The sequence below is a fragment of the Dipteris shenzhenensis genome, chromosome 10 (assembly GCF_047967505.1).
Source record: "Dipteris shenzhenensis isolate YYH24624 ecotype China chromosome 10, Dip_SZ_1.0, whole genome shotgun sequence".
NCBI classification, from domain to species: Eukaryota; Viridiplantae; Streptophyta; class Polypodiopsida; order Gleicheniales; family Dipteridaceae; genus Dipteris; species Dipteris shenzhenensis.
The window spans coordinates 35051590-35074847 of record NC_141605.1 but is presented as its reverse complement, the minus strand read 5'-3'; the positions used below and the strand labels follow the sequence as shown (position 1 = coordinate 35074847).

The window sequence follows — 23258 nt, the reverse complement described above, 5'->3', positions numbered from 1 at the left end:
GAGAGGATCAAGAGAGGCAATGGTTGATAATTGTCATCACAAATAGATCACAAACAACTATGTAAATGATTCACGCATCATTTCAATATACAATTCATTGCGCCAATGCGACTCTATAATTTCTATATGGTAATGGTATCAGAGCTGGTATGGGTCCAACCCAGCCATGCTATCCTAGCCTTCTTTATCTACTTAGTGAAGGAGAGCAAGAAGAACTCAAGATCCTGAGCAGACCCTCAACAATAGGGTATATAGACCTGCAAATCCATGAAGAGATCGAGAAAAGTGGCAACCCACAGCCAAAGCTTGCAGACATTCCAAAGGGCAAGAACCCTAAAAATGAAGCTGATGGCAAAGACCCAGCTGAATGTGACGACATCAACAAAGAAGCCAAACTCCTAGCCACAAATGGAGATGCAGACACTGTAGTTCTACAAGCCCTCCAAGAAGGGCAAGATGACTATGTTCATTAAGGTGCACTCCTGCCAAGAGTAGGAGAAAATGGCCAAAAAGACCCGAACGACGGTGACCTCGTAGCCAAAAAAAGAGCACCAAACAATCATCTAAAGCAATTTCCCATTGATGGGAATATAAAAGGGGACAAAGACCCTAGTGTAGGCTATATCTCCAGCCCAGTCATGGAGAAGATGGAAAAGAAAACCCAGAAGGAGTAGCCGACTCAATACCTATGAACCAAGATGACAACATCAAAAGAATCGAACATTGTAAAGAACGACACGACCCAAAATATTTACCTACCGTCAAATTATATGCAGACCCTCACATCAATTAGAAGGTAAATAAAAAGCCATCTTTTTTTCTCTGCATTACGATTGCCACTCCTTTCCATCTCGGTGAAGCATCTGACGGACCAGAAGCAAAAAGCTTCCATGACGATTCTGATGACCAAGCAGACGATGACTTCTCCGATGTACCCAACACCACTGTCCAAGGCAAAGGTAGAGATGCCATCAAAGAGCCAGCAAATGACCTCAATGTAGGTAATGTTCCATCAGACATCCTCGTAATGTTGACCACGAAGAAGGTGACAATCTTGATGATGATGACCAAGAACACGACGACAGTGAGGATGATAAGGAGACTCTATAGAATTTGATGATGGACAGAAGGAGTACTGCCAACTAATAGACTTTTTCATTCTCTTGAGGGGGAATGAAATGTGTCAAGTTCATGAAAAAGTGAATGATACTACAACAGCTTCAGGGAAGACAATGATCGGATTCAAAATGAAGACTAAGCTCATGATGCTGTTAATAATATTTGAAAGTGACATTAGATCTTGGATGATTGCACATTGCATTGCATACTTGTACAAATCTTTAGCATATAGATTAGATGCAAAGCACCACAACAATCAAGGGTGCATCTCAATTTATGTCTGAAATGAATCCACTCACCTTCAAGACCTTACCAGTCTTAAGGAGGCGTATAGGAATGTAAGACCGATAAGGTCTTGATCTCACACACACATCATGATCTCAAGAGGCATAACGGTTTATAATCGTAATCATGAATAGATCACAAACAACTATGTAAATGATTCATGCATGCGACTCTATAATTTCTATATTGTTAATCTTTGTTTATGAGCATGAATAAGTTGTAAGGACTCTTCATACTTGCACAACATCTTTTCAGAAGAGATAGAAAAACAATCACGTACCATGGGGATGAACTTGCTGGCAAAGCCACCTTTCAACAATGAAATGAACTAGCACTCACAATAAAATAAAATCCCTAACACCTATTTCATTAATTTTGGACTAGTGCACTGTCCAAATTCATTTTGTGAGATAATTTTGGATAAAGCATTTCAAAAAAAGAGGCTCTTATAAAACAAAACTTTGAGTCGAAAAGTAAGATTTTAAAAAAGCAAATTAGAAAAAATGACGTGACATGTTATTAAAACTAGAGTACATTAAAAAAAGAGGACTTCTTGTTGTTAAAAGAGACAAAAAGTAAGATTTTAAAAAATCAATTTAGAAAAAAAACTAGAGGACATTTAAAAAAAAGCATGACACATTTGTACAAGAAGTAGATCATATAACTCAAAGCCATATGTTGTTAAAAAACACCTTCCATTAGCTCAACCTAGAAGATGTCATCTTTGTCTCTCTTGTCGAAGATGTCATCTTTGTCTCTCTTGTCTATTACAACTTTACATTAGAGAACTAAAAAGTCTTTGTGGAACTGTAGTTTCATTTCTTGTCTATTACAGTTACTTTAGAAAACACAAGACAAATTTTAAGAATTACAAGACGAATTTTAAGAAATAGAACTCAAAAACTTCAACAAGAAACTAATTGAAAAAGAATTGTAAATAAAGAAAAAGAATTACAAGATGAATGAAAAAGAATGCAAGTACCTGGAAAAAGTGGAAAAAGTAAGGCTCTGCTTATCCTTTCTCTTCAGCTCTTGATTGCTTCAATGAAATGAGGAGAGAGTGAGAATGAATGAATGGAAAGAAGAGTATATATAAGAAAAACTAGCCCACTCCTCCTACGCATAAATTTGAATTCTCAAAAAAGAGAGGGAAATTTGAATTCATTATAAATTTGAATTCAAATTTGTGTTCAACATTCTTCTCATACTTTCTTCTCGTACGTTCCTTTTAAATTCAAATTTGTGTTCAACATTCTTCTTGATACTTTCTTCTCGTAAGTCCCTTTCATTCTTCTCGTAAGTCAAATCTTATTTGTCAAGTCCCTTTCATTCTTCTCGTAAGTCAAATCTTATTTGTCGCTCTTGCTCGTGATAGTAAGTCAAATCTTATTTGTTGCTCTTGCTTGTGATAGTAATCTTATTTGTGCAAGAATCTTATTTGTCGCTCTTGCTCGTGATAGTAAGTCAAATCTTATTTGAGCAAGAATCTTATGTGTCGCTCTTGCTTGTGATAGTTCTACTCTTAGTTATAAGAATTCAAATTTGTGTTCAACATTCTTCTTGATACTTTCTTCTAGTAAGTCCCTTTCATTCTTTTCCTAAGTCAAATCTTATTTGTCGCTCTTGTAAGAATTCGACCTCTCTCCCTCTACTCCCTTGTTTCTCTCTCCCTCACTCTCTCTCTCTCTCCCATACTCCCCCCTCACTCTCTCTCTCTCTTTCTCTCTCCCTCCCCTCACTCTCTCTCTCACTCCCCTCCCTCCTCTCCCCTCTCTCTCCTTCGGCTCCCTCCTCTCCTCTCCCTGTCTCTCTCTCCCTCTCTCTCTCCTCTCTCCTTCCACTCCCCTCCCCCCCTCCCTCCCTCCCTCAACCCTGCCCTCCCCTCCTCCCCTCCCCTCTCCTCCCTCTGCCGCCAGAACCCCTCCCCCCCTCTGCCCCTCCCCCCTCCCTCCCACCCCCCCCTTCCCTCCAGCCCCCCTTCGCCCTTCCCCCTCCACCCCCCTTTGCCCTTCCCCATTCCCCCCCCTTCCCCCCCGCCCTCCTTCCCCCCCTTTTCCCCCCCTTCCCCCCTACCAGCCCCCTGTCCCCCCTCCCCCCTTCCCCCTACTGGCGGCCGCGGTCGCTAGCCCCCCCGCCCCTTCCCTCCCTCCCCCCTCCCCCCCCCCCCGGCCGCCAACTCTTGCCCCCCTTCCCCCCTGCCAGCCCCCCGCCCCCCCTCCCCCCTTCCCCCAGCCCCCCCTTCCCCTCCTTCCCCCCCCCCTTCCCCCCCACCCCCCCTTCCCCCTGCTGGTGGCCGCGGCTGCCAGCCCCCCCCTTCCCCCCCACCCCCCTTTCCCCCCTGCCAGCCCCCCACCCCCCCTCCCCCCTTCCCCCTGTTAGCGGCTGTGGCCGCCAACCCCCCCTGCCCCCCTTCCCCCCGCCAACCCCTCGCCCCCCCTCCCCCCTTCCTCCTGTTGGAGGTCGCGGCCGCTAGCCCCCCCGCCCCTTCCCCACCTCCCTCCTTCCCCCCCTCAACTGCCAGCCCCCGCCCTTCCCCCCCTTCCCCCCCCTTCCCCCCTACCAGCCCCCCGCCCCCCGTCCCCCCTTCTCCCTGCTGGCGGCCGTGGCCGCCAGCCCCCCCTTCCCCTTGCTGGCGGCCACGGCTGCCAGCCCCTCCCTTCCCCCCCGCCAGCCCCCCGCCCCCCCTCCCCTCTTCCCCCTGCTGGCGGCCACGGCCGCCAGCCCCCCCTTCCGCCCTCCCCCCCACCCTCGCTTCCCCCTACCAGCCCCTCCCCTTCCCCCCCGCCCCCCTTCCCCCCCCCTTCCCCCCCACCAGCCCCCCGCCCCCCCTCCCCCCTTCCCCCTGGTGGCGGCCGTGGCAAAAACAGTGTTTTATGCTTGATCAGCAATGCAAAGCATATACGATGGGCACAATACTTTGCACACACCTTCAACTAGGTGGAATTGACTTACATGCAAAGTGGCACTCCCATCCCATAAGTGCTTGATCGGATAACATACCTAGCAACGTGTTTCTTTACGGATGTGCATGACACTAGAGCAAAAATAGTATTTATTGCTCGATCGATCATGCAAAGGATATCCGATGGGAACAACACTTTTCGTACGCCTCAACCTATGTGGTATTGGAATGTTCTCAAAGAGGCACACCCATCCGATAAGTACTTGGTCAGATAAGACACCTAAGGGCATGTTTTTTTGCGGATGTGCATATCACTCGGGAAAAAATGGTGTATAATGCATGATCGACCATGCAAAGCATATCCGATGGTGACAATACTTTGCACGCACCTCAACGTAGTTGAAACGGACTTGCGTGCAAAGTGGATCCCCCATCCGATAAGTACTTGTTTAATTAACACACTTAGGACCGTGTTTTTTCATGGTTGTGCATGACACTAACGCAAAAACGGTGTTTTATGCTTGATCGACAATGCAAAGCATATCTGATGGACACAATACTTTGCACACACCTTCAACTAGGTGGAATTGACTTACATGCAAAGCGGAACTCCCATCCCATAAGTGCTTGATCGGATAACATGCCTAGCTGCGTGTTTTTTTACGGATGTGCATGACACTAGAGCAAAAATAGTATTTATTGCTCGATCGATCATGCAAAGGATATCGGATGGGCACAACACTTTTCGTACGCCTCAACCTAGGTGGTATTGGAATGTTCTCAAAGAGGCACACCCATCCGATAAGTACTTGGTCAGATAACACACCTAAGGGCATGTTTTTTTACGGATGTGCATATCACTCGGGAAAAAATGGTGTATAATGCGTGATCGACCATGCAAAGCATATCCGATGGTGACAATACTTTGCACGCACCTCAACGTAGTTGAAACGGACTTGCGTGCAAAGTGGAGCCCCCATCGGATAAGTACTTGTTTGAATAACACACCTAGGACCGTGTTTTTTCATGTTTGTGCATGACACTAACACAAAAACGGTGTTCTATGCTTGATTGACAATGCAAAGCATATCCGATGGGCACAATACTTTGCACACACCTTCAACTAGGTGGAATTGACTTACATGCAAAGTGGCACGCTCATCCCATAAGTACTTGATCGGATAACATACCTAGTAGCGTGTTTTTTTACGGATGTGCATGACACGAGCAAAAATAGTATTTAATGCTCGATCAACCATGCAAAGGATATCCGATGGGCACAACACTTTTTGTACACCTCAACCTAGCTGGTATTGAAATGTTCTCAATGAGGCACACCCATCCGATAAGTACCAAGTGGTCAAATAACACACCTAATGGCGTGTTTTTTTGCGGATGTCCGTATCACTAGGGAAAAAATGATGTATAATGCATGATCGACCATGCAAAGCATATCCGATGGTGACAATACTTTGCGTGCACCTCAATGTAGTTGAAACAGACTTGCGTGCAAAGTGGAGCCCCCACCCGATAAGTACTTATTTGAATAACACATCTACGGCCGTGTTTCTATATGGTTGTGCATGACACAAAGGCAAAAACGGTGTTTTATGCTTGATCGACAATGCAAAGCATATCTGATGGGCACAATACTTTGCACACAACTTCCACTAAGTGGAGTTGACTTACATGCAAAGTGCCATTCCCATGGCATAAGTACTTGATCGGATAACACACCTAGCAGCGTGTTTTTTTACAGATGTGCATGACACTAAGGCAAAAATGGTATTTAATGCTCGATCGACCATGCAAAGCATAAGTACTTGGTCAGATAACATACCTAAGGGCATGTTTTTTTGCGGATGTACATATCACTATGGGAAAAATGTTGTATAATGCGTAATCGACCATGCAGAGCATATTCGATGGTGACAATACTTTGCACACATCTCAACCTAGTTGAAACAGACTTGCGTGCAAACTGGAGCCCCCATCCGATAAGTACTTGGTCAGATAACACACCTAAGGGCGTGTTTTTTTATGGATGTGCATATCACTAGAGAAAAAATGGTGTATAAGGCGTGATTGACCATGCAAAGCATATCTGATGGTGACAATACTTTGCAAGCACCTCAACATAGTTAAAACAGACTAGCGTGCAAAGTGGAGCCCCCATCCAATAAGTACTTGTTTGAATAACACACCTAGGACCGTGTTTTTTCATGGTTGTGCATGACACTAAGGCAAAAACGATGTTTTATGCTTGATCGACAATGCAAAGCATATTCGATGGGCACAATACTTTGCACACACCTTCAACTAGGTGGAATTGACTTACATGTGAAGTAGCATGACCATCCCATAAGTGCTTGATCGGATAACATACCTAGCAGCATGTTCTTTTACGGATGTGCATGACACTAGAGCAAAAATAGTATTTAATGCTCGATTGACCATGCAAAGGATATCCGATGGGCACAACACTTTTTGTAGTTGAAACAGACTTGCGTGCAAAGTGGAGCCCCCATCCGATAAGTACTTGTTTTATTAACACACCTAGGACCGTGTTTTTTCATGGTTGTGCATGACACTAAGAAAAAAACGTTGTTTTATGCTTGATCGACAATGCAAAGCATATCCGATGGGCACAACACTTTGCACACACCTTCAACTAGGTGGAATTGACTTACATGCAAATTGGCATTCCCATCCCATAAGTGCTTGATCGGATAACATACCTAGCAGCGTGTTTTTTTACGAATGTGCGTGACACTAGAGCAAAAATAGTATTTATTGCTCGATCGATCATGCAAAGGATATTCGATGGGCACAACACTTTTCGTATGCCTCAACCTATGTGGTATTGCAATGTTCTCAAAGAGGCACACCCATCCGATAAGTACTTGGTCAGATAACAGACCTAAGGGCGTGTTTTTTTGCGGATGTGCATATCACTCGGGAAAAAATGGTGTATAATGCGTGATCGACCATGCAAAGCATATCCGACCTCAATGTAGTTGAAATATACTTGCGTGCAAAGTGGAGCCCCCATCCGATAAGTACTTATTTGAATAACACACCTACGGCCGTGTTTTTATATGGTTGTGCATGACACAAAGGCAAAAACGGTGTTTTTTGCTTGATCGACAATGCAAAGCATATCCGATGGGCACAATACTTTGCACACACCTTTGACTAGGTGGAGTTAACTTACATGCAAAGTGGCATTCCCATGGCATAAGTACTTGATCGGATAACACACCTAGCAGCGTGTTTTTTTACGGATGTGCATGACACTAAGGCAAAAATGGTATTTAATGCTCGATCGACCATGCAAAGCATATCCAATGGGCACAATACTTTTCCTGCACCTTAACCTAGGTGGTATTGAAATGTTCTCAAAAAGGCACACCCATCCGATAAGTACTTGGTCAGATAACATACCTAAGGGCATGTTTTTTTATGGATGTGGATATCACTATGGGAAAAATGTTGTATAATGCGTAATCGACCATGCAGAGCATATCCGATGGTGACAATACTTTGCACACATCTCAACCTAGTTGAAAAGGACTTGCGTGCAAACTGGAGCCCCCATCCGATAAGTACTTGTTTGATTAACACACTTAGGACCGTGTTTTTTCATGGTTGTGCATGACACTAACGCAAAAACGGTGTTTTATGCTTGATCGACAATTCAAAGCATATCCGATGGGCACAATACTTTGCACACACCTTCAAATAGGTGGAATTGACTTACATGCAAAGTGGCACTCCCATCCCATAAGTAGCAACGTGTTTTTTTACGGATGTGCATGACAATAGAACAAAAATAGTATTTAATGCTCGATCGACCATGCAAAGGATATTCGATGGGCATAAAACTTTTCGTATGCCTCAACCTAGGTGTTATTGAAATGTTCTCAAAGAGGCACACCCATCCGATAAGTACTTGGTCAGATAACACACCTAAGGGCATGTTTTTTGGCGGATGTGCATATCACTAGAGAAAAAATGGTGTATAAGGCGTGATTGACCATGCAAAGCATATCCAATGGTGACAATACTTTGCACGCATCTCAACATAGTTGAAAAAAACTTGCGTGCAAATACGAGCCCCCATCCGATAAGTACTTGTTTGAATAACACACCTAGGACCAGGTTTTTTCATGGTTGTGCATAACACTAAGGCAAAAACGGTGTTTTATGCTTGATCGACAATGCAAAGCATATCCGATGGACACAATACTTTGCACAAACCTTCAACTAGGTGGAATTGACTTACATGCAAAGTGGCATGACCATCCCATAAGTGCTTGATCGGATAACATACCTAGCAGCGTGTTTTTTTACAGATGTGCATGACACTAGAGCAAAAATAGTATTTAATGCTCGATCGACCATGCAAAGGATATCCGATGGGCACAACACTTTTTGTAGTTGAAACAGACTTGCGTGCAAAGTGGAGCCCCCATCCGATAAGTACTTGTTTGATTAACACACCTAGGACCGCGTTTTTTCATGGTTGTGCATGACACTAAGGAAAAAACGTTGTTTTATGCTTGATCGACAATGCAAAGCATATCCGATGGGCACAATACTTTGCGCACACCTTCAACTAGGTGGAATTGACCTACATGCAAAGTGGCACTCCCATCTCATAAGTGCTTGATCGGATAACATACCTAGCAGCGTGTTTTTTACGGATGTGCATGACACTAAAGCAAAAATAGTATTTATTGCTCCATCGATCATGCAAAGGATATCCGATGGGCACAACACTTTTTGTATGCCTCAACCTAGGTGGTATTGGAATGTTCTCAAAGAGGCACACCCATCCGATAAGTAAAGTGGTCAGATAACACACCTAAGGGCATGTTTTTTTGCGGACGTGCATATCACTCGGGAAAAAATGGTGTATAATGCACGATCGACCATGCAAAGCATATCCGATGGTGAAAATACTTTGCACACACCTCAAGGTAGTTGAAACGGACTTGCGTGCAAAGTGGAGCCCCCATCCGATAAGTACTTGTTTGAATAACACACCTAGGGCTGTGTTTTTACATGGTTGTGCATGACACTAAGGCAAAAACGGGGTTTTATGCTTGATGCACAATGCAAAGCATATCTGATGGGCACAATACTTTGCACACACCTTCAACCAGGTTGAATTGACTTACATGCAAAGTGGCATTCCCATCACATAAGTACTTGATCAGATAACACACCTAGCAGCGTGTTTTTTTTACGGATGTGCATGACACTAGAGCAAAAATAGTATTTAATGATCGATCAACCATGCAAAGCATATCCGATGGGAACAATACTTTTCCTATGCCTTAACCTAGGTGGTATTGAAATTTTGTCAAAGAGGCACACCCATCCGATAAGTACTTGGTCAGATAACATACCTAAGGGCGTGTTTTTTTGCAGATGTGCATATCACTACGGGAAGAACGTTGTATAATGCGTAATCGACCATGCAAATCATATCCGATGGTGACAATACTTTGCACGCATCTCAACGTAGTTGAAATAGACTTGCATGAAAACTGGACCCCCCATCCAATAAGTACTTGTTTGATTAACAAACTTAGGCCGTGTTTTTTCATGGTTGTGCATGACACTAAGGCAAAAACGGTGTTTTATGCTTGATCGACAATGCAAAGCATATCCGATGGGCACAATACTTTGCACACACCTTCAACTAGGTGGAATTGACTTACATGCAAAGTGGCACACCCATCCCATAAGTGCTTGATTGGATAACATACCTAGCAGGCTCGTGTTTTTTTACGGATGTGCATGACACTAGAGCAAAAATAGTATTTAATGCTCGATCAACCATGCAAAGGATAACTTGGCGTGTTCATCTGATGAGTACTTGATCGGATAACTTCTCCCACCAATAAATTAAGTACTAATCAAAAATTATAATAAATGAGTAGATTATTAAAAAGAGACTAATATTTATGTAATTGTTGCTACTGCAGCTTACTTGTGAAGGACTCTCACAAAGGAGATGGCTATAGATTTTATTCCAGGGATGGATGTGATTTTATGTAGCAAAAGAGAAGTAGTTGCATGTGCTACAATCCATGATAGTGATCCCAATTCAGTTTGCCACTTTCGAAGACTTGGCGAAGATAAGGTGGCAGTTACTGTATCAAAGATTCTTAGTGCACATGTTGAGCTAAAGTATAAATGTGGAGATATGGAAACACTTGGAGATGTTATGCCCTACAATACATCCAACAAATCATTTATAGCATGGGACAAAGATGAGACTTATGCAATAGACATTATCAAGAATACAAAGTGCACCACCTTGGATTTTACTATAGGGGACATTTTACAAATGAGATCATTTGCAAATAAGACTGTAGCAGAAGGTGAAGTATTGGGATTTGAATAAGTGGAGCAATGGTCATTTGCACAGATGAGGATTCTAAAAGTCACTGATGATGGTATGGTTGATAACATAACATCCTTATGTGATCCCTACTATGAGGTAGGCAAGAATATGAGATGGAGCATGCAATTTTGAAACATGAGAAAGAGGCACGTGGTTTTCAATGATAAAGACAAGGTATACTACAATATCAAAGGACCTAAAAAGCGTGCCCATGTGCCAGGCTCTATCACTTCAAATGTGGACGATTTCAATATACTCAATTATAGAAGTGACATCTTATTTGGAGTGGATGAGTTCATTGGTTCCGAGAAACAAAATGATTTTAGAAGCAAAGCCTTATCTGGGGTGGATGAATTCTTGCACAGTGAGAAGGGCAAAGGTTTCAATAGCGATGTCTTGTCAAGTGTTGTTCTCTCAGGAGTGGAAGACTTTCAAGGTTCTCAATACTCTCGTAGAATATTGAATTCATTGAATGGTCCTAAGAGTATGTTACAAATGAGGATGAGATCAACAGAGGATTATTCAATATTTAACTTTGATTGTGATCTAGACAAGGATGCAACGACCAATCATGGATGCTTGGTTACAAACAAATGTGAGGAGAAGAAGTGCACTCGGGGGGGTCACTCATCATATGTAACCTTATCACGTGAGTTCAATAGAAGGATTTTTTTAATTTTTAAAATTTACAGAAATAAATATACATAAGGGACTATTTTAAATAGTTTTGGAAAAAATTTACAGATTTGTATAGAAAAGGGGTACATTTTATTCATGAAATTTTTTACAGATACGGGACTTTAAATATAGGCCTTGAACGCACGTGATATAGAGGGTTTATACATAGTGACCCCCCCGAGGAAGTGCATAAATACAGATAACAATATGCACGAGGAATGAAAATGGTCATACATATGCATGAAGAGAAAGCGAATCCAGGCAGATCCACAAAAGCAACCAAAGAGGAAGAGAGTAATGGAGGAGAACATGTTAAATGCCTTGGGATATCTATGTTGCAAGCAAAGATGTATGCGCTTCATTGATCTTGCAGACATCAAGGAATGTAGCGGACATGTGTGGCAAAGAAGAGGAAGCGAAAGAAATGAATACCTTCTCACAAGTCTCTCTTGCTTTCTTCAGAATGTCAATAAAAGGCTAAGTTCAAGACAAAAGGTAAAACCTCTCGTAAATGGAAAAAGGATTTGTAATAAGGCATATCGCAATATTACTAGATTATCCCATGGTACATATTGGGATTTAGTCATCAAGGCAAAGGGAGGCAACAAATTTAGCATTCACGGTAATAGAGGAAGGTCCAAATCAAGAATCTCAACTGTCAGGGCAGCAGCAATTTTGCAAGACTTCATACATGAAAATGCTTTACCTCAACCCCATATATCTACCAAACTCCCTAACGGTGACGCGATCACTGAAATGCATCTTCCAATGGGCTTGACAAAGCTCGAAGTATTTGACTCTATTGCAGAAAAGCAAAGGCAAAGAGGGGATGCCATAGCTTCTTCTCATACTTTGTATACTCTTTGGAAGAAGAACTTTGGATATGTAAAAATCCCAAGGAGGCAAAAAATGCCAAAGTGCAATGTCTGTGATGATTTAAAGCGAGCGATTGAGAGTGCAACATGTCCAAATCAAAGGGAATTATACAAAAAAAACCGAAAATCTCATCATGACCTTATTCGACATTCCAGACAAAAATATGCATTTTGGAAGGAGCAAGCTATTTCGCATCCCGATGACTACACGTGCCTTATTGTAGATGGCATGGATCAGAATACAACAACATTGCCTCGTTTTGTTGCCACTCCACCTAGATTACAAGGAAAGCACTTTCTAAAGACACATCTATGTGGAGTGTTAGTGCATGGAATTAAGTTCTTTGTAGATATATGGATTGATTCCTTGCATCTACATGATAGCAATCAAGTTGTAACATCTATTATGAAGGCAATTCGCAATATACATGCAGAAAAAGGTCGCCTACCACCGACTTTGAGAATACAAGCTGATAATTGCTGGCGAGAAAATAAGAATGTACTCATGTTTGCATTCTGCTCCATGCTAGTTGCTCATCGAATCTTCAATGAGGTCGAATGTGGATTTTTGTATTTTGGGCATACACATGAGGATATCGATCAGGTTTTTAGCACAGTCTCAAGGGAGCTTAAATGCAAGGATGTGGAGACAATAGATGACTTGGTAAGAAGATGTGGCAGGCAAGTTGGTGGTCGTAAGGAAAGTACAATATGTGAGAGGCTCGAAAGAATGTATGATTGGAAGAGCTTCATTCTACCTTTCATACAAACATGTGGTGATGCATTGACAGGTCATACCAATCCACACTACTTTCATTTTTTTTTTAAAGATGAAAAACCTGTAATGCAATGGCAACAGTATTCTCATGATACAAAATGGGAACCTGAAGAATCTTACAGTCTCTTAACTTCAATTCCCAGCAAGGAAAGGTATCCAACATGGGCTCCTATACAAGAATTCAATGAGAGGTCTAACTGTGAAATAGAAGGATTAAAAGCATTTATTACATACAAAGAGGAAATGCTCCAGAGATATCCCGATTCGAAGCCTACTTGGAGAGAACACACTACCACTGTAATTAACAAGTCACGAAATTTAATAAAGGACCTTGAGAGAATGCGAGGCTCAAAGGATGTCTAGGAAGAATGCAATATGTTTTGGCCAAATGTTCATAACGATTTGTGCCCAGCTCCAATCTTTGAAAATGAATTTGTATCATTACCCCCACGTCCATATTGTGGACCGAAGAAGAGAGAGTTTATGCCACAAGTAGATATAGAGGTCGATTGTTTTGTTGTGGTTCGGCCATCGGATGATGAATACGAGAATGTGAAGTTTTGGGTTGCAAAAGTAGTTGATGTGCAAAGAGATGACCAAGGGAGATCTACAACATTTACAGCGGTATGGTATGAGCCAAAGGGCAGGAAGGAGAATATGGATAACAACACATTGTATACTAATTGTATAATGAAGGAGTGGGTCCCAAATGATGAAGCGGTCTCTCAAGTTTCGACGGAGACAATCATAGTGTCTTGGCATGCAAGGGCAAAGAAATCAAAGAAGTGCATGGGATATGAGGTAGAAGGAAAAATAAAAATACCACAACAAACTGTTTTGCATATACACGAATTTTTAAGGATGCTTTCCATGGAGGAAGTAGAAGGAGACAGCACAAATGAAGAATGTCCAAAATTAAAGCTTTGTATTGAAGTCCATTGAAGGATTTTATTTGGGTACTAGGCAAGAAGCCAATCCAAGATAATTACAATCAGAGTCATTACCTCCTATGTCAAATGAGAGTCAAAATATGCACTGGATGTCACCCAAGGGTCAAGGCTTGCCAAGACAATAGGGAGCTAATGCAGATGGCACCTGGCAAGGGACTATCACATTGAGCAATAAGACAATGGGGAGTCAATGCACCCAAGGGGCAAGGCTTGGCAAGACAACTTGTGGGAGTTAATGCAGATGGCATCTGTATTTTGCACTAGATGTCACCCAAGGGTCAAGGCTTGGCAAGACAATAGGGAGTTAATGCAGATGGCACCTTGCAAGGGACTATCGCATTGAGCAATAAGACAATGAGGAGTCAATGCACCCAAGGGGCAAGGCTTGGCAAGACAAGTGGGAGTCAAATTATGCAGATGGCACCTGGCAAGGGACTGTCGTGACATTGAGCAATAAGACAATGGGGAGTCAAATTATGCAGATGGCACGAATTAAGGCTCTTTAAGAGCAACAATTTAAATTGTAAACATATGTTCAATCTATATCATTTTGGATATAAAGACTCTAGCTGAGAGTAACGTCTCTCAATGTAATCATATAATAATAGCTATAATTGCTTTGGTTCAATACAAAACTTGGGTCTTAAGGCATCATGTCTTTTTTCTATTTATTAAAAGTTTTAAAAATTTTGTGCATATTGCGAGTGACAATGTTATTTTCATGAAATATTTAAGTCTCCTTTCATGGATTTATAAATTTATCACGTTAAGGAAAAACGTCAAGGAAAAATATTAAAAATAATCAAATTAACAAATAACTTAGATATAGCTAGAATTTCTAATATAGGGTTATTTCGAATTCTTGCATGTTGGTGCAAAAGTATAGATTGAAAAAACAATATTTTTATGTGAATATGATAGTGCCACAAAGTGAACTTTTGATTTGGGAAGAATATTTTTAGAAAGTAAAATTTTAATTTGGGAAGGATATTTTCACAAAGTAAAGTTTTCATTTGAGAAGCATTTTTGGGCTTCGTCCAAAAACAACAGAAAAAGTCCAAAAAAGTCCAAAATTAATGAAAAAGTCCAAAACCTTCCATGACGATTCTGACGACCAAGCAGACGATGACTTCTCCGATGTACCCAACACCACTGTCCAAGGCAAAGGCAGAGATGCCATCAAAGAGCCAACAAACGACCTCAATGTAAGTAATGTTCCATCAGGCATCCTCGTAATGTTGACCACAAAGAAGGTGACAATCTTGATGATGATGACCAAGAACACGACGACAGTGAGGATGATAAGGAGACTGTATAGAATTTGATGATGGACGGAAGGAGTACTGCCAACTAATAGACTTTTTCATTCTCTTGAGGGGGAATGAAATGTGTCAAGTTCATGAAAAAGTGAATGATACTACAACAGCTTCAGGGAAGACAATGATCGGATTCAAAATGAAGACTAAGCTCATGATGCTCATGATGTTAGTAATATTTGCAAGTGACATTAGATCCTAGATGATTGCACATTGCATTGCATACTTGTACAAATCTTTAGCATATAGATTGGATGCAAAGCACCACAACAATCAAGGGTGCATCTCAATTTATGTCTGAAATAAATCCACTCACCTTCAAGACCTTACCAGTCTTAAGGGGGCGTATAGGAATGTAAGACCGATAAGGTCTTGATCTCACACACACATCATGATCTCAAGAGGCATAACGGTTTATAATCGTAATCACGAATAGATCACAAACAACTATGTAAATGATTCATGCATGCGACTCTATAATTTCTATATTGTTAATCTTTGTTTATGAGCATGAATAAGTTGTAAGGACTCTTCATACTTGCACAACATCTTTTCAGAAGAGATAGAAAAACAATCACGTACCATGGGGATGAACTTGCTGGCAAAGCCACCTTTCAACAATGAAATGAAATAGCACTCACAATAAAATAAAATCCCTAGGTCGATCCCCAAGTTCAGTATGCTGGCCTCTTGTGTGCTTCCAGGCTATGTTCCTAATCGGAAGCAGAACCCGTCTCCAAGTGAAAGAGAAGTATTGACAGAAGATTATTTGCTATCGGTATGAATACTGTTGACTTTCTCCGCAATGTAGGTTGAGCAAGTGATATGGATGGCGATAGATTGATTGCGAGAGAATTAGCAGACGATGGCGAGAGGATGAGCAGACGTGTGAGATAGCATACGATGGCAAGATGGATTTTGGATGACTGCGAGAGAATTAGCAGATTATGGCGAGAGGATTGCAGACGGTGGCGAGAGGATGAGCAGACGGTGGCGGGAGGATACGACGGCGAGATTGATTCTGGATGGCGGTAGATTGATTGCGAGAGAATTAGCAAATGATGGCGAGAGGATGAGCAAATGTGTGAAAGACTCAGAAAGAGCATACGATGGCAAGAGAATGAGCCGTGAGAGTTCAGGAAACGTGAGGATTAACTGCCCAATCGCAACTGACTAAAAAAATCCAACGATCATCAAGATTATTCTTGGTGTCTATGAATTCCTCTATTTATTCTTTAAATATATTCTTTAACAGTTATAAGTTCAACATTTATTCTTGGTGTCTATGAAATCCTCTATTTTCTTTAAATTTGAGTGAAAGTGAAGTACATGCTAGTGAAAATATGGGATTTTGAAACTTGCTCCGCTCCTCAAGACCAACGCACAATACCGACAATTCCTGTACAAAAAACGTGCAAGGTATATATTTGAGAATTCTATCTTTACGATTCTCTTACGTTTTAGTTTCCGTTGGTTTGAGGTAAAACACGTTCGCAAGGCGCAGCCGTCCTGAGCATAAAATGTAGCTATGGCTTTCAATCTAACGTGGGTAGTCAGATCAACTCACACGATTCGCAGGCACCGGATGCATTGCTGCAGTTGACGACGCTAACGAGTCGCTCGAACTTCTCCGTCTCGCAGGATAGCCTCACTGCACCCGTCTGAGAGTAGCCAAATTCATGAGCAGATCTGTGGAGGAGCTTTGAGAACAGAGGATGGTTCAAGTGGGTGACTTTTATCACGTAACATTTGCGTTCCACTCCAACAAGAACAGGCAACGAACCTGCAGGCACCTTAACGGGATGTAGACGAAGCTTCCTCTGTCGGGAGTCGGGGGCCTCAACGGATTCATTCACTTTCTCATATCTATGAGTTATTGGGAGGAGGACACTACCGACAAGGGAAAAGGCCCATCGCGCAAAGTTGCGAAGCTTTTTCGATGGCTTGGGCATTGGCGGTAGGCACGTCGAGGATGCCGGAGGCTGCAAGGCTGCAAGAAGCTATGCTCTTGATTGTTGAACCACACATCTACGGCCCGTTTGGCAAGACTACTTCTTTTGACAGACGCGACTGGAGATGGGACTTTAGTAAATGTCAAAAGGTGACCACGGAGCCGCATCGGCTTTTCGAGCAGGTGAATGACGGGGTGAATGACTGTGGAGATTTTCCCTCATCACGTCTGTCCCATTATGTGACGTGATGGTTATATGATGGAGGCTGGACGTTTGTGGGTACCGTCGACTCTGTTCGATTATTATATTGCGATGGGATTGCAACCCAATGGTTATGGGTGACAGATTATCCGCTCGATGAGACTCTGTTAATATATATCCGGCTAGATTAAACAATGGGGAAAAGCAAAAGATAAACGCATCTGACGCCGGGCGACGTCGGGATAGGATAGTCAATTGGACAAGCTCGCACGCTTCGACATTGAGTGTACACTAATTCTACGATGACGGTTTACACTTGATAATCCGATGCACTCAGAGAGTGAAGAGTTTGCTCATTGATTCAAAGTTTCTTTTCAATAATTTTAGGAGGCGACAGCCTTGATAGAGTTTGTTAAAAACATGAATTCTTACAAGTTGTCACTCTTCATTGCTTTCTTTTGGACTTCGTTGTCTTTACCTTGTTATTTTGAGGTTTAACACCATGTTAAGCTAGTTTTATCATGACCATGGAATGAGCAAGTTAATATATTACCCGAAAGGCAAGGAAAGGACGTTCAAGGTGATTTGGAAATGTAATTTAGACAAGAATGGAACCAGTCAAAAAGGAAGAATCGAATTTGATGTTCTCATGTGACCTATGCACTCATATAGCTCACAAAGGTGGTGAAATTGCCTTTGGTGTTTGTGAATATGCAAAAGAACTAAACACAACCAAATTTTAAATTCAACATCCATCATAGGCCTATTATGTATAAAGAAGAAGCAGAGGGAGGATATGTGGCAATCAAAGTAAAGGCCATGTTAACACTTGGTGAGGAAGAAAAATATAAGTTACGATTAAGAGTGTTAGAAGCTAAGACTAGCTATGTTTTTTTTTTTAGTGGCCATAAAAGTACATAGGTCATTTCGACCTAGATTTTAGGGTTGTTTGTCTAATGTTGATGTAGTAGCTTTCAAGAGCATTTCTTATGATGGTTTTTTATAATATATCAAGAATAGTTATCATTTCATGTATTTTAGGCTAGTTTGTTAGTCAAGTGAATGATCTAATGTATAGCTGTTGAAATAAGTGTGATCAAGGGATTGCTCTATGGTGCATGTGTGCATCTAGGGGAGTCACATGTGTGTGTGTGTGTGTGTTGTAGAGGCACATCTAGTGCTATGATGTGTCTAGTGTGTGACCTAAGTGATGATGTAAGCACAAAGGCCCCCACATGGGAGGTTCCTTTGATTTAGGCCAGTCCCACTGATGTAGGGACTGATTGCCACTAATGTAGGGAAGGTGCCTATGATCTAGGCCACCCTCTTCCCATTTCTATAAGAGAGAGTCACCTCTCTCACAATCTAGAGAACACTCATTTCTACATCTCATGTGTTCTCACTCCTTGCCATGATGCACCTCTTTTATCCCACTCACCTCTTCATCAAAAACTAACATTTAATAAGAGTCACATGCATTTATTTGTAATAGTTTAAATATAGTTTTAATAGCACATGTATAGAAAATGCCTTCATATGTACTTGTATAATCAACCATCTAAAGTCTAAAATAACCACCTAAAGAGACACATAACAATATGTGCAAACTTAGTATCTTGCATGGCTCTTATTAGATAGCTTATGTTCACTATCTTGAGATGCATATACTAAGTCTATTAAAACACATATCGTAATCTTAGAGTCTTTTTGAGGAGTTCTATAGAATTCTTTGTCTTAAACATACCTTCTTCTTTAAATCTTAAGACATAAGAGTCATCATGTTTAAAGCTATCTTGTCATTTGGTAGTTTTGATAGTATTTGCATTAATAACACCTACATATCTGCCTCTATAATCAATAATCTAAAGCTTGAAGGAGTTTACTAAGCAATCTATAAGATAGTACATGCATTCAATAGAGGGGTTTTATTTTCTTTTGGAGTTGCAAAACTTGAGGGTCATAAGTGGTATATAGATACTTTTTTAGTACATGCACATGCTATATAGGGTTATTACATAGTGAACATCCCTACTCTAAAGTCATAATAAAGTACCACACTCGGGGGGTGCACTACTAAGAAATCCTATGTATCAAGTGTATTCAAGGGATATTTAAAAAAACCCTAAACTAAAATTCTTTCCCCAATAAAACCACCTCTTTTTACTTATGAACTATTGGATTTTTTCTAAATTTGAATTAAAAAACCCTCCTATTATTGTAATCGTGTTAAATTTTTTCTAAAAGTGGAATTAAAATACCCCTCCTTTTGAATGCACGTGGTACAAAAATGTTTTTGGAGGTGAACCCCCCAAGGTACCACATAAGACTATATGTAAGCTTAATCTACTTTATCTTGAGAAGGTAGCTTATCACTCTTCATCTTGAGATGATAGCTTATCCTTCATATGTTGAGATGCATATATCACTCATAAAACTACATATCATAAGCTTGTAGTCTTTTTTAGGATGACATATAGAACTCCCATATGTTTGTCATGGTTCAAAGCTTCACAAGGGGCTTCTTTAAAAAATTGAATGATATTTTATACATTAAAAACAAAAAACATTTATTAAACTTTACATATATACTCGTTTGACTAAAATCCATATACTCACAAAATTTCATAAGGGTCAGACATCATTTCTATATTGGGACATACACATTTTCTCATTTCTAACCCGGTCAGACCATGCAATAGGACGCACAATAACCAAAACATTGTGCATCGATGTGCTGATCCAATAGGTGTATGTGTCCAATGGTCACAAAACTCTACATGGATCCTTTTTTGAGAGAGTTCCATATACTAGCAAAATTTCATAATAGTTGGATATTACTCATATGCGAAGACATGCACATTTTTAGATTTTTGGCAATGCATCATACAGATGTCAAGAAATTGTGCATCAAATTTCTTATATATCATGCATATATGTGGTTGATGGTAGTGAAACTTTGCAACATCTACCTTTGAACGAGTAACGCCCTTATACTGACAAAGTTCCATAAGGATTGGACTTCCTTTATATGGTGAGGCATGCACATTTTCTCACATTTTTTGAGAATACATGGTGCACATTGTGCATAAACATGCTCATATTATGCATATGTGTGTTCGATAATCATGAAACTTTGCAACTACCTTTCCTCGAGTAAGGATGACATTGTCACAAAGTCTCATAAGAATCAAATATCTTTTGTATAGTGGGGCATGCATATTTTCATCTCATTATTGGCCATGCATGGTGTACAAGTGTCAAGAAATTGTGCATTAGTAGGCTAATATCATACCTATATATGTCTAATGGTCAAGAAACTTTGTATAGATATTTTGTTGATGTCATTTCCACATACTCATATATTAATGAGGGTCAGGCATTTCTCTGGCATTGGTTTTATGGTAGGGTAGCACGTCAGAACCCACATTGTATTTCCCTTAATAACAGATAATAGCTTGTTGAAGTATATGCTATAGAGTAAGCTTAATATACACAAAACTTTCTTAAGAGTTGATCATTCTTTGTATGGGGAGGCATTCTCTCTCTCTCTCTCTCTCTCTCTCTCAAAAAGGAAAAATAAAATAAAATATCTACAGATATTATATACATTAGATCACCTTTAATTATTATTTTTATTCCAAAAGATCATTGTTTTGATGAATAAGATTATCGCTTTTGGAGAGTGCTTTTCGCATGTGGTTTGAACGAATCTATAGATTTGGCACTTATTTGACCTTCAAAATTATCCTCCTATAAATTCTAGCACTACTACAAATCTAGGTAGAAATGGCAGCCTAAAAGTGCCATTTCTACCTTAGTAAATGGCAATTTCTCGCCGCCATTCCCACATGCACCATTTTTTGGAAATGGCAACCAAAAATGCCATATATGTTTTGCCATTTTTACTTGTGAAATGGCAACCAAAAGTGCCATATATTTAAATGGCAACCTAAAAGTGCCATTTAAATATATGGCACTTTTAGGTTCACTTTTAAGAAGACAAGTAATGCATGTGCTCCTTGGCTTATTATGGCTTTATGTGAGCTTTACTTGGGCTTTACTCAAGAACAAAGATACCTATTCAAATTCTAATGTTTAAAAAATCCCAATAAAAATGCAAAAACGTCCACCCAAGAGTGAAAACGACTTAAGTGCATGCATTTATCAAGGAGTGTAGTCCGTACCTTGAAGATCATGTGTAAAAAGTCCATTAAGGGAAGTATTCCGCACTCATGAGAGGGGTACTTGTATCAAAAGAAAATCAAGGGAGTACTCCATACCCTCATGTATAAGAGATTCATTGAAGGGGCTAAACAAATCTATGCAAATATAATCCAAGGGATGACCCATTATCAATTAAAGTACACTTAGGGATGATCCATCTTCTTATGTGAAAAATTTGCAAGGGGGATAGTCCACATGCTTGTGAGAAGAAAAGGCCATATCTTCCTGTGTCTTCCTTACCTTATCTCCATGTATTGCCAATCCCTTCATGAACTTCCTCGGGGGGGTCACTCATCATATGTAACTCTATCACGTGAGTTCAACAAAAGGATATTTTTTATTTCTAAAATTTACATAAATAAATATACATAAGGGACTATTTTAAATAGTTTTGGAAAAAAATTACAGATTTGTATAGAAAAGGGGTACATTTTATTAATGAAAAATTTTACAGATAAGGGATTTTAAATATAGGCCTTGAACGCACGTGATATAGAGGGTTTGTACATAGTGACCCCCCCGAGTGAACTTCGATGTCTCCTTTGTCCTTTGCCCTCCTCTAAAACTTTTTGATCTGGAAGAAGATGACTCATTCTTGGCTGAGATTTGCATCTCTTATTCATGGTTTAATAATCTCTTATTTTTCCTTTTCGGACTTAGTTATGCCCTATTTTCAAGTTCCCTTTCTCTCGTTAATAGGGCTATCAATTATTTTTTCACCTTTTTCATTAAATCTATGTTTAGATTATCCTTGATTAGCAATCATGGGTGTGGAATACCTCCCATGATTAATTATTTATTTTAAAAAAGAACATTGCAAAAGAACGCTAATCAACAACCAAAACTTAAGTGTTAAGAGCTCCAGCAACTGAGAGGCTGCACAGCCAACTACGGTAGAGGTGATAAGAGTGGCTATCTAATGAGTATCCCATCAATGGTAATCAATAGAGACAATGAAGGGGGATAGACCCGATTAATGAGAATGTAGTTTCCAATTATCTACTATCAGGCCTGCCTCTATGAATCAACAGGTCCACTGATCCACCAAAGAAAGACCGATGCTATCATGTGACGTTACAACTTATAAGAGCCCACATGCAAAAAGTACATCATGCCAAAGCTACGTCCGCAGAATCCATAAGGGTGTGACGGAGGAAATTGAGCTTTGTTTAAATATCGTGACTGTAACTAGATCACAACGTTAAGCAAGTATGGCTTGTAACTCAAGGGAAAACCAATCAACAAGACTAAATCCATTAATGTTTGTAGAAGGGCAACAAACTAGCTCACAAGGGACTTTTGATCAATCTCTAAAAAAATAGAAATCTCCATATCATTTACTAGTTAAAAATGAACATAACTAGGAAGAGTGCAAACTAGAGAAAATGGAACATTTCCTAAATAGCCTATCTAATAAAACTTCCCTAGTATCTAAGAAAAATCACTCCTTATTTGGGGAATCAATGACGAATCTCTTATTTGTCTATTTAGGACAAATTTCTCCAAAGAGTGATTTTTCTTAGATAGGGAATTTTCTCTAGCTTGCACACTTTCTAGTTA

At 40.5% G+C, this 23258-nt stretch overlaps 1 long non-coding RNA gene across 1 annotated transcript; it reads right to left on the bottom strand.

The window, feature by feature from the left end:
* Positions 1-16659: 16659 nt before the first annotated feature.
* On the bottom strand, positions 16660-17208 carry LOC147897742 (uncharacterized). Its single transcript, XR_015541720.1, has 3 exons — positions 17105-17208; positions 16889-16982; positions 16660-16720 (listed from the first exon to the last, which is right to left on the bottom strand). It is a non-coding gene; the product is annotated as an uncharacterized LOC147897742 (long non-coding RNA).
* Between the last annotated feature and the right edge of the window lie 6050 nt (positions 17209-23258).